This window comes from Argopecten irradians, chromosome 1 (assembly GCF_041381155.1).
Source record: "Argopecten irradians isolate NY chromosome 1, Ai_NY, whole genome shotgun sequence".
Classification (NCBI taxonomy): Eukaryota; Metazoa; Mollusca; class Bivalvia; order Pectinida; family Pectinidae; genus Argopecten; species Argopecten irradians.
The window spans coordinates 52,139,770-52,156,031 of record NC_091134.1 but is presented as its reverse complement, the minus strand read 5'-3'; the positions used below and the strand labels follow the sequence as shown (position 1 = coordinate 52,156,031).

The window sequence follows — 16,262 nt, the reverse complement described above, 5'->3', positions numbered from 1 at the left end:
GTATTAAACAACATAATGTTCATATAACATTTCAACTGCGGTATGTATAGCGCGTTTGTTGTTTATTCTAAGCTTTTTCATTCAATTTGTTTTTATTTTCATAATCGTTTAGTATCAATAACATTTTCAAAAATTCGTTGGCAGCTAACATTAATCATTAGCAGATACGGCCAATGACTTCCAATGACGTGACAATATGAAAACAATACAAAAAAATAAAGTCATACTAATCACAAACACGGAAATTGTCTTGACAATAAGACATTGCAGGGCAAATTCAATATTTGAATATTGCAAGAATCTGACAGACTCTCTTTTGTATTGTTATTATTTGCCTAGTCTATGCATAACTTAGAATCTGTGCTCAAACATGATAAAAAGCAAAATGACTCTAAATAAAAAAAAATTGAACTCAGTGAAAAAAGGCAAAATATAAATAGAAAATCTGCACAGTTTTGGTGAATCTTTCATTATAAAAATATTATAGAACCATGCACCGGTAAAGTCGTTTTGTTTCTTCGGCAACGCCAACGAGAATATTTGATAAAAAAAGAAACCACGATGTAAAAACCACGATGTATATCTAAAAAAACGAAAGATCTTCGCTTTTGAACAAGAAATAGACATTGCTTCTAAAAATCACTAATAAATGATTTCTTATATTTATCAACAAGTATTTTTTTCTGTTATCCATATATCGCTGTCATAAAAATTAAACTTGATGTGGATTCATACTTTAAAAAATATAAATCTTGGTTTCTGTAAAATAGAATGCATCACCACTATTTGCATATACCTGTAACCCACGGAACACACATTTTACGTATGATTATATTGCGGAGTTCAGACAGAATAAATCAAACAAATTTCATTTCGTCTCTACGTCGCTGCATTCATACACCAATTGTTCTAACATGAAAAAGTAAAACGCTCCAACAAATTTGAATCATTAAATCACTCATTCATATCAATAAAACGTCAAAGTAAAAAGGAACGTGACATTTATACTGTTCCGAAGTATGCCAAACCTTTATTGCTGTCGATGTGCCAATTGTACAACAAACCTATCAACAGCCGCGCTAAAGAGCTTGAGATCAGAGAAGTCTCCGGCTTGGAAGATGTGAAACAGTTATTTATTGCTAAGTAAGGAGAAATGTGGATTAAATGGTCTTATTGGGTCCCAGCGGGACGTCTGCCCCTAAATGGACCCGGAATGTTTCTGATGGAATTGTCACTGCAATCATAAGACCATTATAAATCATGCCATTAGGCCTGCCCGCCAGCTTGACCTCTTTATACATCCGGGGTTCCTGAAGCTCATCCGGGGTCTAGGAGAATCAGCTTCCGCTTGCGAGCGTGTAAAAGCAATAACAGCATAAACCATATCTGACATGAAGGTCTTCATCAGTAAAGCATTTGCAGTGCTACACCAATATGATGCTTTTCTAATGGTATTCGGAAGTGGCAGAGATAACATTTGAATCTGCCATAATTTCCGCAAACATATTGATAAAGCATGTTTGTTGCATATATAATTCATTGTTATTTGTCTGAGTCTATATGTGAAAAGGAGAGATAATTCACAGGTAGTCGCCAAACTGACATTTCATAAGGAAACATAACTATTAGATATTAATATATGCAGATTGATAGACGGACATTTGAAAACGCTGGCGCCATTTTATGGCTTCCAATTTCTCTGTAACAAATATTGAAAATGTCCTCGATCATCTGGTACCACAGAGGAATATGATAACCTCTCATCAAGCATGAGATGAACTTTTGAGAAGCAAGTATACCCCATCAACTGTTATTTCCTATCATTTGTGATATTTAGAAATACAAGGATGGAAAAAATACCTTGTACTGAGCCTGGATACTTGATACATATTGAAAAGTTTCATAGGAAATGATTTTGAGAATAATTTTGATTTTTTTTGTAACTCAATAAATCATGCCCCTATAGAAATGTTTTACAGTGTATGAAGCAATTGGCTCTTTAAGAAATCAACAACACTAGGGTATAACATTGATTGCGGCTAATGTGAGTTCATATTAAAACTTAGGTCTAAGGCAACGCTTTTGTCCTCTGGTTCAGCATATCATATTCAACCCTAAACTCTGTCAAAACATTGTAGAACAATTTAAATACGTTATGCACAAACCAGTAGGTATCTATATAGGGCGTTAGAATTGTAGCTGTTGCTCCTATTGGTGACTAAATTTAGGATCTTATCTTTTCTTTTCTTCCTAATTTGACTTTATTCTTCCTAACGTATCCCTCAACATCACCTCACTTTTGGCTTTCAGTTGAACGTTCACCTCTGTGAGGTAGGCTCTGCGTTCTGTCCCCTGGCCGAGGTTTCTGCTCCAGCTTAGCGCTCAGTTTATACAGGGAGTAAGACAATTGGTTTCGCCGTTGTCAGTATAATGTGATAATGTGATGTTTTGCTTGGTGTCTCCGATATTATGTTTCAGTGATACAGCACTATAAAAAGGTTAATAGTTCCACCATACGATAAGACACAACACGAATATACCGCAGTCTCCCAAAACACGCACCGCACACTTCATACGCGCTACAAACCACATACATGGGAGGCCGTCCTTACATGATCTTGGCTATGAATAGGACGTTAATTAATCAAACAAACAAATCATTAATACTGCTACAGTTTTAGTGGTAGATGTTTTAATTTGTGATGACATTAAGTTCCAAAGTAAAATTAAGGTAGAATTCAATGATAATTGTTTTCATTTTACAGACATACGAACAAAGAGGTTTCCGGGGTCGGGACGATGCAGATGATTTTGATGACCTAGGGTCCGGGGGAAGAAGGCCACCAAGGTGCTGTAATGGAACGCTGGGGTACGCCTCGGACCGACCTGACAAAATGCCATGTGCCTCCATGTTATGCTGTGATGAGAATGAATCTGTAGCTGCCATTCCCATCAACGCTGCTCTTAATTTCGTATTTCGTTGTACGGTAGGTAAAGCTGTTCTTTGTTTTCGTATTTCGTTTTACTGTAGTTAAAGTAATCTCTCCCAGGGTTCATTGCGGTTTCCACAGTCATTTGAAGACCGTAATGCACTCTATGAGAGACTGTAGTTAAAGTTGCAATTAATTTCGCATTTCCATATACGGTAGGTAAAGCTGTTATTTATTTTCATATTTCGATGTTCTGTAGCTAAAGCTCCACTTGTTTTCGTACGTCATTGTACTGTAGCTGAAGCTGCTATAAATTTCGTATTTCGTTGTTCAGATAAGTTGTTATCAACTATGTATCATGATCTCCAATTTTTGTAACTTTTGTAGGTAGGTATAATTGTCATTCATCTTTTAGACTTACATGGTAACTAACGATTCAACAACTTTATACTCCTTTCTTCAATAGGACAGGTTGCCGTTAATTTTTCAATGACCGGATAACGTTTCTATTTAGCTAATTAAATCGCATCAATCAACACAGCGGTGTATGCAACGAATAATGTTAACGATGATCTCCTTACTTGGTAACTCATACATACGAGAGAAGACGGATTTTAAGTTTACAACTTGTGTGTAATCCCATTTGTGTATAACGTGCAAATAAAATATGTTTATATCAATGTACATCCCGACCACATAAGGTTAAAACTATTCTTCTGAATGTTTCTTTTAACAAACGAGAAGTAAAACTAAAATTTGTTATTTAGATGGAATACATTGTTCTGTCTGTTCTTTGTTAGCCGTATTGTGCCCCCTGATATGCCCATGCATTAGATCTGAAGTGATAAAGCGAAGATATCTGTTCTCTTAGCAAATAAAAAGTCGTTGAAATATTAATCTATCTCATGGAATGGGAACATGACAAGTGAATGTCAAACTGGCAGATAATGTAGATTAAGTAAAGATTATTTAACAAATTAATGCTTCCAAAATACACTTATTTATATGTTATTTTATTGGTTTTGGCAACTGAGTTGAAATCATATTCCGACAAAAATATACATGACAAATGGAACACTCCTAGCTGATTACGGGGTCGGTGCTGATGCGTGCATTGTAAAATAGAAATTAGTTAATGTACTTTTACTACCAATACAAAAATCAATATTTGTTACTGATGTAAGGATTTATTTGACAGTAACTACCCGTTACTGTAGCACAGATTCCTAGTAGATTACAAGATTTGTAGATGTCAGTGTCAATTCCATTTGAAAACGCAGACGCCAAAATAAAGCAAATATCATTTGATTATGAAAGCTATTTCGTAACCAATATCGTTCCAGCTGGAGCTCATTATTAAATGGAAAACAAGTGTATGACGCAGCGATAAAGTAAATTATCAATATCGCTATGTCTATTGCACTCATTGTTGTCCCAGGAAAGGGAGAAGGTGGCATGATTATATAATATATCAATATATACATGTATCAAGTATCACTCATGACCCGTGACTTAAGACCAGAATATACAGGTGTATTAACATGGATTAGAGCTAGCCACCAAATATTAGTTATGCTACACAGAGGCCTGCGTACTTGTAACCAGTCGTCATGCATTATTGCTACACAACTGCTTAACACCCCGGACAGTTTTATATAAACCCGCAAACATTTCTGACAGTCCAATATCGACCATTGCTCAATTGTTTGTCGGGGAAAATAGCATTGTGCAAGAATGTGTTAGTAGTAGTTTCGTCATAAATCTTTGAAGCCATACGATTCTTAGAGGACAGCTTATGTCCTAGACTGGCCACCAGACCCAAAGTTGCTGAGAAGACTTTCTCAGCAGAGTTCTTTACTAGATTACCTCCCCCTAGTTTAAAACTCTAGAATCAGGCATGTAGTAGATACAAAAATAATCAAGCCAAATTCTATTGATTTTTTTTAATATTCTAGAGACTTGTGACCAGTCTACTCATGTCCTAGTGCCTGGCGAGAAAAAAGTTTGCTGATTTTATTATATTACCATGTATTCAACCATATTTATAAGGATTGTACAACAACAGGAAAATCAAATCGCTGAAGAGATTTAAGCACTATTACATATTTCAACGTGTGTAAAACATTGAGAAACAATATAAGAAATAGGTCTTAAGTTATATATGCATTATCCTAATTCGCACTTATAAATAACAGAAACCGTAAACTTCCTATGGGTCAGAAATTATTACATCTTTTGAAACTAGAAGTCTGTATAAACTATTACATTAAAGGAATGTGCGGAAAATGACACCAACACAAATGCAACTTAATAGCCTGGCCTGAGTGGTGAGAATAGACCAGTCATCTGTCCCATTACATATGGGATATCACCTCACAGAAAAACCTGCCTTAATGTCCGTAATATAAACCATTCTGACGGTTTTATTTAGTATTTCCGGTAAAATCTCCCCAACGTAATGGAGTCAGCCCACGACGTCTGGCGCGTCACTGTTGTTGCTAGGATACCATCCCGCAGTGTACTGTTCTCATTTAACACGTATTGTTCTCTAATTTTATATAGATCCCGATAGGGAAAACCAGTTGTAGTGCGTGTGACGTCAGAATATCAAGGCTTAATTATCCAAGAAATGTCTGAATAGGAATTGCGTGAAGATGAAATGCCTTTTTTTCTTTGCCTTTTCTCCCAGTAACTCAAATGAATACAGTTTCATCTGACTTTTTTTAATTCTTTTGTGGATTTTTATGACTTGTAATTCAACTTAAATGGATTGAGATATCTTTGGTCAAACATGCCAAAATCGTCATTTGAGATTCCAAAACAAAATCTTAGAAGCGAAACAGATCAGCTAGTTTTAATTAACCAATAATTCATACAATTTGGTAGTAAAATCATATCATTTTTTTCGAATGCCAATATCCATAAGTTTTGCGCGACATGTATTTAAACAAATCTGAGTACATGTAAAATGACAATAAATATATCAATATATTCCCCCACCCCCCTACTAACCAGATATTTTTGTGTGTTACAGACAAACCAGCATGTAACTAAATGTGCTAACCAAGGCGACGTCGTGTTCACCACAAACAAGACGGACATGATATACGGCCCGCGGTTCTGTTGTCAAGGCTTCAAATTTAATGTCACAGCAAACTCTATGGACTCCGCCTTACAGATAACGTGTGTACGAACTTAGAAAAGGACTAATACGTTTATAATGATTGGCAATACTTCTAACATTGTGTGACGTTATGTATTCATAAAGAAACGTCATCCTCTGTCAGGGAAGCATGCAATGGCCGCACACATACATCAAAGTGATGAATGAATCAATATTATCGTCAGAAGAGAGGCAACTCTTTCAATATTCCTGCTAATCAACTTTTTCGAATAAAGAGGAATAACTCCGACAAGAACTCAATGAATATCCTATTGAAGTCTGATTATCACCGAAAGGTATTTTTTGAGAATGAAATAATGCCGTCAAAGCACGTACAGGCAAGCTGTAAAGCAATTACATTATTGTATCTATATTTGCATGATTCGATCACCAAAGATAATTATCAACTTTCCCTTGGACCATTCACTCAACCATGACCATTTTGTACAATATCCAGATTTAAATGTTAGCGCTGGTGATTAACTGATTATCACCGTAATTGGTGTTTAGGGTTTCTTTCATAAAACAATCAAATCACGATCTTGTCCACTTTATTCCATAGCTATGGAACAAGATAAGTTTATACTGTAAATCAACTCTCTTTCGTGGCTATTAAATTTCCCGATTTCCATTACAAAACAAGTTTGCGGGCATAAAAAATCAATGGAATTTTCTATCGATATAAAAGGTGAAGAATTTATTTCGCGGAGATAAACTTTCGCGAATTCATTTAGGTCGCGAAATTAGCGAAAGTAAATCCAACGCGAAAATAATGTTTTACTGTATTTATCTGTCAGTACGCACACTGACCTATCATTCGCTGTGACTTCATGTCATATTTCAATGTACATATCAACATGAACGAGAGGTCAATGTGTTTAATGGAAATAGCAGCGTATCACATACAACATTAATTAATTTCCATCAGTATGTGCTCGCGTACAGGCGAATGTCTTTTTCTGTATCATACTTCGTGGAGCGTGCTGTGTACAGGTATGGGTAAAATATTTTGGCTGCATGCAGTGAAAGACCGTTCATGTGAAAAGTTAAAAATTACAACCCTATTAAGATGACCAAGAAAGGATCAAAATTTATCAATTTTACAACTGTCAAATACAAATTACATTCTAACAGATTCATGTCTGACGTTCGACGTATGCTAAGTTTGTAGCTCATATTTGAGGATCATGTCAGTTTAAATTGTCTCCTATTGCTGAAAAGTACTACACGGTGTGCGAGTGCATATCATTATGAAGACAGCTGGGTAACTAGTCCATAGTAGATAATTGTCATGAAGCAAGAAATTGAATGCATTGCAGGGAGTTTAACCTCAAAATGTATAAGATATACACCACATTTACTTTGTATGTGTGAGACTGTGAATACATATATTGTATACTGTTAACTAACCTTTTTTCGCGGGCAATAATGTTCGCGGTTTATAATAGTAAATGCTTGAATGTACTTGAATCTTTTTGTGGTGTCCTGGCTTTTCTAAAGGCATATCTTTTCAGAGATATCATTTATATGATTGAAAGAATTGATGTATAATATGTGTTTCAGAAAGTGTGGACGCGTGAATATGTGTCTTAGAAAGAGTGGACGCGTGAATAATATATGTCATAGAAGGAGTGGACACGTGTTTAGAATATGTGTCTTAGAAAAAATGCCATACTTTTATAATATGTGTCGTGGACAGACTGATCACGTGAATATATTGGAAAGGGTGGACAAGGTGTGTTTATCATTTGATATAGCTCTGTTCTCCAAGTTAAACTAAAATGTGTCTCTCGGCTCTAATTGGCAACAGTCCCCACCATTGCTTCAACTTTGGGTCCTTCTTTTAATCTTGGCTATGTTATCCTGTTTTGTATCTTGACCACGTAAATTGAATATCTTATGGCCTCTTGTAAATCCTACGGACATCAGATCAGTGGCATCCACTTTCCTTCTTCTCAAATTCTCCAACAAAGTAAAAAAACTTCTATTTAATGTTGCATTACTGTAGAAGGTATTACAAACCTAAGCAACAAGGATGAAACTTGCTTCATATACTTTGTGATATAAATGTCTATACAGGACTTGTGTTTGCGTGTCTGTATATATGTTTTGTGTGCGAGTTTGTGTCTATGGTAGACAAAGTCTACAACGTTAAGCTGTGTGGCTATATAACGAGTTTGAGATGTATTTGACTGATATTATGTTACATTTTATATTTGTATACTATATATGGACGGTTGTGTATTTCCCCTAAGTCAATAACCTGTATAATCTTTAATGAGGATAGTTCAGTGATCTGACTTGTTAAGGACCTGGTGGATGTCTGGTTCAGACTCCCAGTTAATGAAAAGAAGATGATCACCAGAGAAGAAGCGAAAATGAGATTTTATGTGTGTGAGAGAAAGTTTAATGATATTTGATTTATGATTATCTGCTATGGGTCCTATTATCACTTGCATTGCTCATTTAAACATCATGCTTCGTGAACCAATTTGTGCTTCTTTCGTTTTAGTAGGTAATTTCGATTATATTTTCACTTCAGCAATGTGCCTCATGAAAAGTTTTCTGTTGTTCAAATAGATTAAGATGTGTTCTTTGGTCGTTTATTTGTATCTAGCATGTGTTAACCATGTGTTTTTATGGCATAATTATTTCGGCGTTTTGATTCGTTGTTGAAATAGTAGACCTAAAGTTAAATTTGAGGGCAAGGTTTTTGTTTCAATTATACAAAAGTAGAAAATCAATAATATAGTTATATGTGGTAAAATTAGACTAACTTTATTTTGATATTTTTCCAACACTATCAGCTATCCATATGGTGAAAATGACAAGGTAAAACGGTTTTCTTGAATATCATTAACTCCATTTTTCTCATTCCATTCTCGTGCAAGTGATTTTGTAATCAGTAAGCCGTCTCAAATTAAAAACAGTAAATTGTGTAATTTACATAAGATTATGATGGCTGTAACCAAGAAAAATAAATATTTTTGTGAATTCTTTCATCGTGTTTTGTTGGATTTTTTTTTCTCCTGTGGTGTGTTGAATGTGAAAAAAAAAAAATCTTTAGTTAAAAATAAGGGTGTTTTTTTCCTATAATGTTGCACGTTACGTGATTGGGGTGTAGGTTTTGTCGACACCTTGTTGCTTTGATTAAACCATCATATATCTATTTATTCCGTTTTGCATGTTACAGTGTTAGCTCCCTTGCTCGTAGGAATCGATTGTTACGTCATTATTTTGTGAGCGCAATTCACTTCGTTTTCTCCGAAACGTATGACGTTACGCTCCCAAACACATGACGTCACAATCAATACTTACCCGCAAGGGCAGATAAATCTGTAATATGCAAATTCGGAATATAAACAGGTCATTGCATATATCCACATACACCTATTGTACCATATATACAATCATGGTCTGGAATTTGCTAACTAAGAGAGAAAATTACGGTGTATTTCCCGTATCTCGTTCTAAAGCATAGCCCATGTACCTGGAGGTGGTATAGCATACGTTCTTGTCTCTCTAACTTGTGTCAAACAATGTTCCGCTTTAGTGAAGATTTCTGTTAAAATGATCAAATTAGTTATGAAATCACCAGTGATAATAATTTAACATAATTGAATAATTATGATGGTTTTCGTCACATGATCTTAATTTGAAGTCCTTATCTGTGTTCGTGCTATTGATCCGGACAAAGTGCGGGAAATATTTAGCAAATGCTCTCCCTCATTAATTATTAGAATCCAATGTGAAAATAACTATTTAAGCAGTGATGTTAGTCATGCATTGAACTTTCGTGAGCGCACGCTTTTATGCATAAATTAACGTAATAATCATTTTAACAAATCAAATTATATTCCTGTAAACTGTTATCTGATCCAAGCAGTTTCATAATGATATCGAAAGCAACTGTAACAGCATGCATTGTAGCATGACAAAGTGCACTTTATAAACTCTGTAGGTAGAAATATGTTATTATGCATATACTAAAGATAATCTGAGGATGGTTTGATGCAACCAATTTCTAATTTGCTAACTGTCCTATACACTATTACTAATTTGCTAACTGTCCTATACACTATTACTAATTTGCTAACTGTCCTATACACTATTACTAATTTGCTAACTGTCCTATACACTATTAGGTACTAATTTGCTAACTGTCCTATACACTATTACTAATTTGCTAACTGTCCTATACACTATTACTAATTTGCTAACTGTCCTATACACTATTACTAATTTGCTAACTGTCCTATACACTATTACTAATTTGCTAACTGTCCTATACACTATTACTTTACAATGCTGTCTTCATCTCCGATAGGTTTTGCACTAAACAAATGTCAAAAGTATAGCCTTCTTTAAAGGGATAGACACTAACCTGAAGAAGGCCAAACATAGAGTGGTGCGGACGAAGACATTATGCTGTTAGTACACAGGCGATTCCTGTGGAATATGACATAAACAATGCAGACAGTGCTGGACAAACATATAACTACATTTTGCATAGCAAAACAGATACATTGTATGATTAATTATGTATATATACCATTTCATAAAACATAACATTTATAATGCACATTTCAAAACCTTGGAATATTAATTAACTTAAATTAGAAATTAAATTATCTCGTAGCTTTAAAGCCAAATCTATATATTTTCCTAACCTGTTAAATTCCCCTATATTCTGGGTTGATAATAAAAGTACCAATTTAAACACACTAGGACGTCTATAATAATATGATTTAATATTTTTTTTCTTAATTCAGAGTAACAATTCCATATAAGTATAAAGTGAAATTCATCTTCAATGTCATTAGCATTACATACCTCACACATCCGATTGCGAACTTCTATTCTATTCAGTACGTGTAGCGCCGCCTTGTGTGATTTCTGAAAATAATGCCCGACAACCAGAAAAACATTCGGCTTCTCTAGGTTTATCTAATGACAATTTTTTGCAATAATTTCCCCACTGGTACCCCTTACACACATGAACTCTTCAACAACAAGTAACCAATCAACACACGTAAATCGTTTTGGTCAGCCAATCAAAGTGAACAGACTATTTATAACCATGTGAAATCCCAACAACATGGCAGGCAAAGCGACCGATTATAAAAGTATAGAACTGGATGTGCTCAAGATTTCATTAGTTCAAATTTTAGAGTTTTGCGCAATTATAATTATGTACAGACTATAGATTTAGGTGGTCAAGAAGCTTTGCTAAATATAAACCGAAATCGGGTATATATCGTGTATCTATACATGAATATACCGCAGTCTCCCAAAACACGCACTGCACACTACATACACGCTGCACATCTCATAAATGGAAAGCCGTCCTTACATGACCCTGGCTATTAATAGGACATTAATTAATCAAACAAGTGAGCATCTAAGTGAGCAGGGACTATATTCTATCATTAGTCATCTCTTTTTGATCCAACACGTGTACATAACACATGAATCGCCGATAATCTGTTCAGTTATTGACTTAGATAGGTTGAAAATATTTGTAGAAACTTGCCTTCAACAAAGTTCACAGGGTCTGGATAAATATTTCTTTAAATAAGTTGTAACATGGTAAATTAATAATCAAATCCCAGATCAATCTTATCTGAAAACCATTTTTAAGACACTTAGGCTGCTATATTTTGTTTCAAATTACTTTAATTAAAGCAGACCTTAATATGGATGTCATAATGTCATCTCTACTAAATAATATACTGAGCGCCGATGAAAATATAACGCTTTTAAATTGAATATTTTTCAATTAAATTTTTTGTTCATATCAAACAAATTAATAATGTAAAACTTTGAGCAACTTACCTTTGTATACAATCATGATTCGCATAACTGAACTTGATCTCGGGCCGTGAAGCGGTCGATTGTTGAAAAAGCTCGGAATGATAGACCGCAACCTGGGAAGCAATGAGTGACGTCAGATCGACAGGACCGTTACATCCGGGTCACCCATCTCCGTGGTCGCTTCCAAGCTGCCTCCCAAACGGCCAGAACAACGATAGGTATCAATGGAAGGTTTCTACTGTCCGCCGACGTTTGCGTAGCGCCGGTTTGAAAGCCTGCAGACCCTTCTGTGGGAACATGTTGACACAACGTCGACGTCAAAATCGTCTGACATGGACCCGGAGGCATCGACGTTGGCTCATGCGCCAATGGAGACGCATACTGTTCACGGATGAATCAAGTTTCCATCTTCGTGATAGTGACGTTAGAATTCGCGTGTGGAGACGATGGGGAGAGCGTTACGTCGATTCGTGCGTCCGCGAATGTGACCGTTGGGGTGGGGGCAGTGTCATGGTGTGGGGAGGGATATCCTTCGACCGCAGGACGCCCCTTGCTATCGTGGACGGTAATCTGACGGCACGGCGTTACATCGACGAAGTCCTACAAACTACCGTTGTACCGTTCTTTTGTAATCAACCCGACGTCGACATTCTGCAGCAAGACAATGCTCGTGCGCACTCAGCAGGGTTGACCACAGACTTCCTTAATCAACAGATCATTCAAACACTGCCCTGGCCTGCCTTCTCCCCTGACCTAAGTCCGATTGAACACTTGTGGGACCAGTTAGGTCAAGCAGTGAAACGACGTCAGCCACAACCGCAAAATCGACGTGAACTTGAAATTGCCGTTCAGGAGGAGTGGAGGAACATTCAGCCAGTTAGAATTCAGCGTCTGGTTCGGTCCATGCCACGTAGGTGTCGTGCTTGTGTGGAGGCAAATGGTGGCCACATCAGATATTGAAAGTGTGAAAATATATTTGGGGGGTAGCGTTGAAACGTCTCATACCCATTCACAGGCAATCTTTGACTAACTCACTGGTAGGAAACGACTCTCGAAATGTGTACTTTTGTAATGAAATAAAGATATTTTTCTGTAAAATTTGTGTTACCATTTAATTTTGCATATTATAACAGTGTTGTGTTTTCATCGGCGCTCAGTATAGATATATAGCTTGAAGATAAGCCTTTATGCACACTCCACATACAGAAAACAAAGAGTTAAATGAATTGAAAATGGCCACCATAAGGTGACATATTTATTATAAAAATTATATAAAACTCATATCAAAGTAATAAAACAAATATGATGCAAACAAATTGTCACATAATTCAGTTTTATAAAATTGTGTAAAAGGATTATGAAACATAACATAATCTAGAACATCTCAATATTGATATTAAGGTGGGGGTTCGATAGAACAGGGCCAAAAAATATGAAAAAATCTCAAAGAGGAACTAAAATAATAAAAAATTGGGCGGGTATACAAAGGGTGGGTTTTTGGCAATTTGTTGAGTTATTATCAATAAAATGTTGCACAAAATGTATGCCAATATGTCGCCCGTGAAAATTGTTCTTAGATGAAGGGCTGATGGCTTAGCCAATCAGATTCTTTTACAAAAATGTGACGTCATACGGTACCCCAAATAAGGGACAGTCAAGCAAAGGGGAATAACTCCTACTTAAATTGTACACAATTACTTCTATATGTGTCAGTACATAAAATTAGCTATACGTATAGCTTGCATTTATCAAAAATAAGCTTTAGACGTGTCTTATATTCGAGCTTTAGAGTATTTATCGATCTTGAGGGCTGATGTGCATGTGAATGTCTGAATTAGTCCGCTAAAACTGACCATAATCGCAGGCTCAAAATTCTGACTGATCGCCTGTTTATGGTCAGCTACCTACTGCTCTTAAAAAGTCGGGGATTGTAGTACAAATCTGGCGACAGCGATTATGAGAATTCTGCATGTTGGTTTGGGGTCAAATATGCCTTTAAAGTTAAAGGAAAACGTTTGGCACTCACTTTAATACATGTCACATCCCAATTCATCACATTAACGATGCTATGTCCCTAGTTATGTTCGAGACGTCCAAGAATCAGTGTTTCGGTAGCCATCTTTGAAGACCAAAAGTTAATTTTAACAGCCAATTAGAATCGTCGAATTTCACCGGAAATCGATCCCAGCTGTCTGATTGGGTGTTAAAATTAACTTTCAGTCTTCAAAGATGGCTACCCAAACATTGATTCTCGGACGTCTCGACCAAAACTAGGGACATAGCATCATTTATGTGATGAGTTGGGATGTGACATGTATTAAAGTGAATGCCAAATGTTTTCTTTTAACTGTCAATTCCTTTCTGACCCCAATTAAACCTACAGAAGTCCCATAATCGCTGTCGCTAGATTTGTACTACAATCCCCGGCTTTTCAAGAGCAGTAGGTAGCTGACCATAAACAGGCGATCAGTCAGAATTTTGAGCCTGCGATTATGGTCAGTTTTAGCTGACTAATGTCTGAATAAGCAATAGATTTTAAACCCTTACTTTAAACGCCACACTATTCAAAAGATGCTTCCCCGACATATATCATGATAAATTCAAGCGTGCTTGAAAGTGCAGCTTGTGGATTCCAAATAAAATCATGTGATGTTTGTTTATCTAAAACCACATTAATATATTTTTAAACAATGTTGATGCATATTTATTATAAGTATGATGTTGAAGCCATTATTCGTTATTCAAGTCCAAACTTGAGTCTTTGAGATTAACTACCCACACGTGCGTTTCCCTTTCATTAGCAATGATACCAGAACACGTGACATTCATATGATTACATTTACTTAGTTTATTTACACGTGCTGCGCCATAAGTACATATGAAAAGATTTGTGATCAGTAACTAAGTGTTTCCTCTCCCCCCCTGAAGCGGAGTTTTGACCCCGTTCACTCCCAATGCCTAACACTAGGTAGTCTAGGTCTACTGTCGTCTGCAGCACGAACTTGACTTCATGTCCCTTCCATCACCCTAAATGATTATCCATATGCGCCACAACCAAAGGAAACATGTCGGCTACTTTCTCAGGGTCAAAGGTGAGCGTAATTCCTCTCCTAGGTCATAGTCAGCGATTTCTATGTACTATAGCTGCAGCCTGCTACATAGTGCTAGCCTGCGTCTGATTAGTGCTTCATCAACAAGTAAGTGTTTATAAGTCCTTCTGTCTTATATCGTAGGTAAGTACATGTAGCTGGAGACTGTAGGATATTTATATCCGGTGTCATTATACATCAGTTATTATCTATAACAAAACTTTTGATATTTTTCATTTATATACGTTATACGTCATATAGCGCATGACTAATATAATTACAGGTAAGATTAAAAAAAATGCCATGAGAACGTGAACTTTCATGCGATGTTGTCACATCCCCTTCGCAACTGATTTAGAAAATAAGGCTGTGCATTTAAATAAGATTGACCTTTTATTTAAAATGTCTTATCTAAGCACAATATAACGTAAATACATATATGTGATATATAACAAATAGTTGTTATGATAATGCATTTAATTATTATGCATGTATGAGGAATTCTTAATATCTGATTCTAATATGCAGTAGGCTATGAAGTGTGTATTGATGATTTATTTATTTATGAATCGTATAGATAAGCATCTAATTAAATTTGTATATGCAAATATACTAATTTATCAGTGACTAGTTATATGGGAACCATTATCTTTTTAACAAACCTCTGGGTTAAAAGGAATTTTAAAAACAGATAACTAATATCTTAATGGGTTTTGGAGGTAGACTGAGATGCATGAGAAAGTTTGGTAATTTGTTCCCTAGACTGAGAAGAGAAAAGGGCATGACAACCAATCAATCACTCGGCGTCAGTTTTTCAAGCAGTTCTGTAAGCTGCTGTTCACAAAAGTTAGTGGTAACACAATCCATTGGTAGTCTCTAGTACAATAATGTAATATTTCCAGCCTGTAAAATCGTGTATGGCATAAGACCTGTTGGAAATTGAAATGAAATTTAATTGATAAATATGAATTTTATTTATTAATGAAGTTTTCATGGATAACTTGGTATACAACCATACAGAAGTTCTAACACGCTTTTCAAGACAGCCTGCACGCTGACCACTATGTTAATAATGCCATATTTTGTACACGTGCTGATAATTTGTACATCAAGGCTAGGGATATCCACATCCTTGCACAAGTCCAGATTAGTAGAGCGGTGTACAACTCATCTTTTATTGACCCTTTCTAACGAAATAGTATTCAAATCTCTCCCTGTGGTGCTTTGATATTGTGGTCCCCACGTGTGGGCACTGCATTGAGCCCC

The 16,262-nt window shown here is 35.9% G+C and overlaps 1 protein-coding gene and 1 long non-coding RNA gene across 2 annotated transcripts in view; one reads left to right on the top strand and one right to left on the bottom strand.

Annotated features, from left to right (window-relative positions):
• The window catches only part of LOC138332601 (uncharacterized), a 338,301-nt gene that overhangs the window by 52,373 nt on the left and 269,666 nt on the right, over positions 1-16,262 (bottom strand). The gene's annotated exons all lie outside the window — the stretch shown is intronic.
• LOC138332578 (uncharacterized) lies at positions 2,772-9,092 on the top strand. The gene is made up of 2 exons (XR_011209843.1): positions 2,772-2,987; positions 5,965-9,092. It is a non-coding gene; the product is annotated as an uncharacterized lncRNA (long non-coding RNA).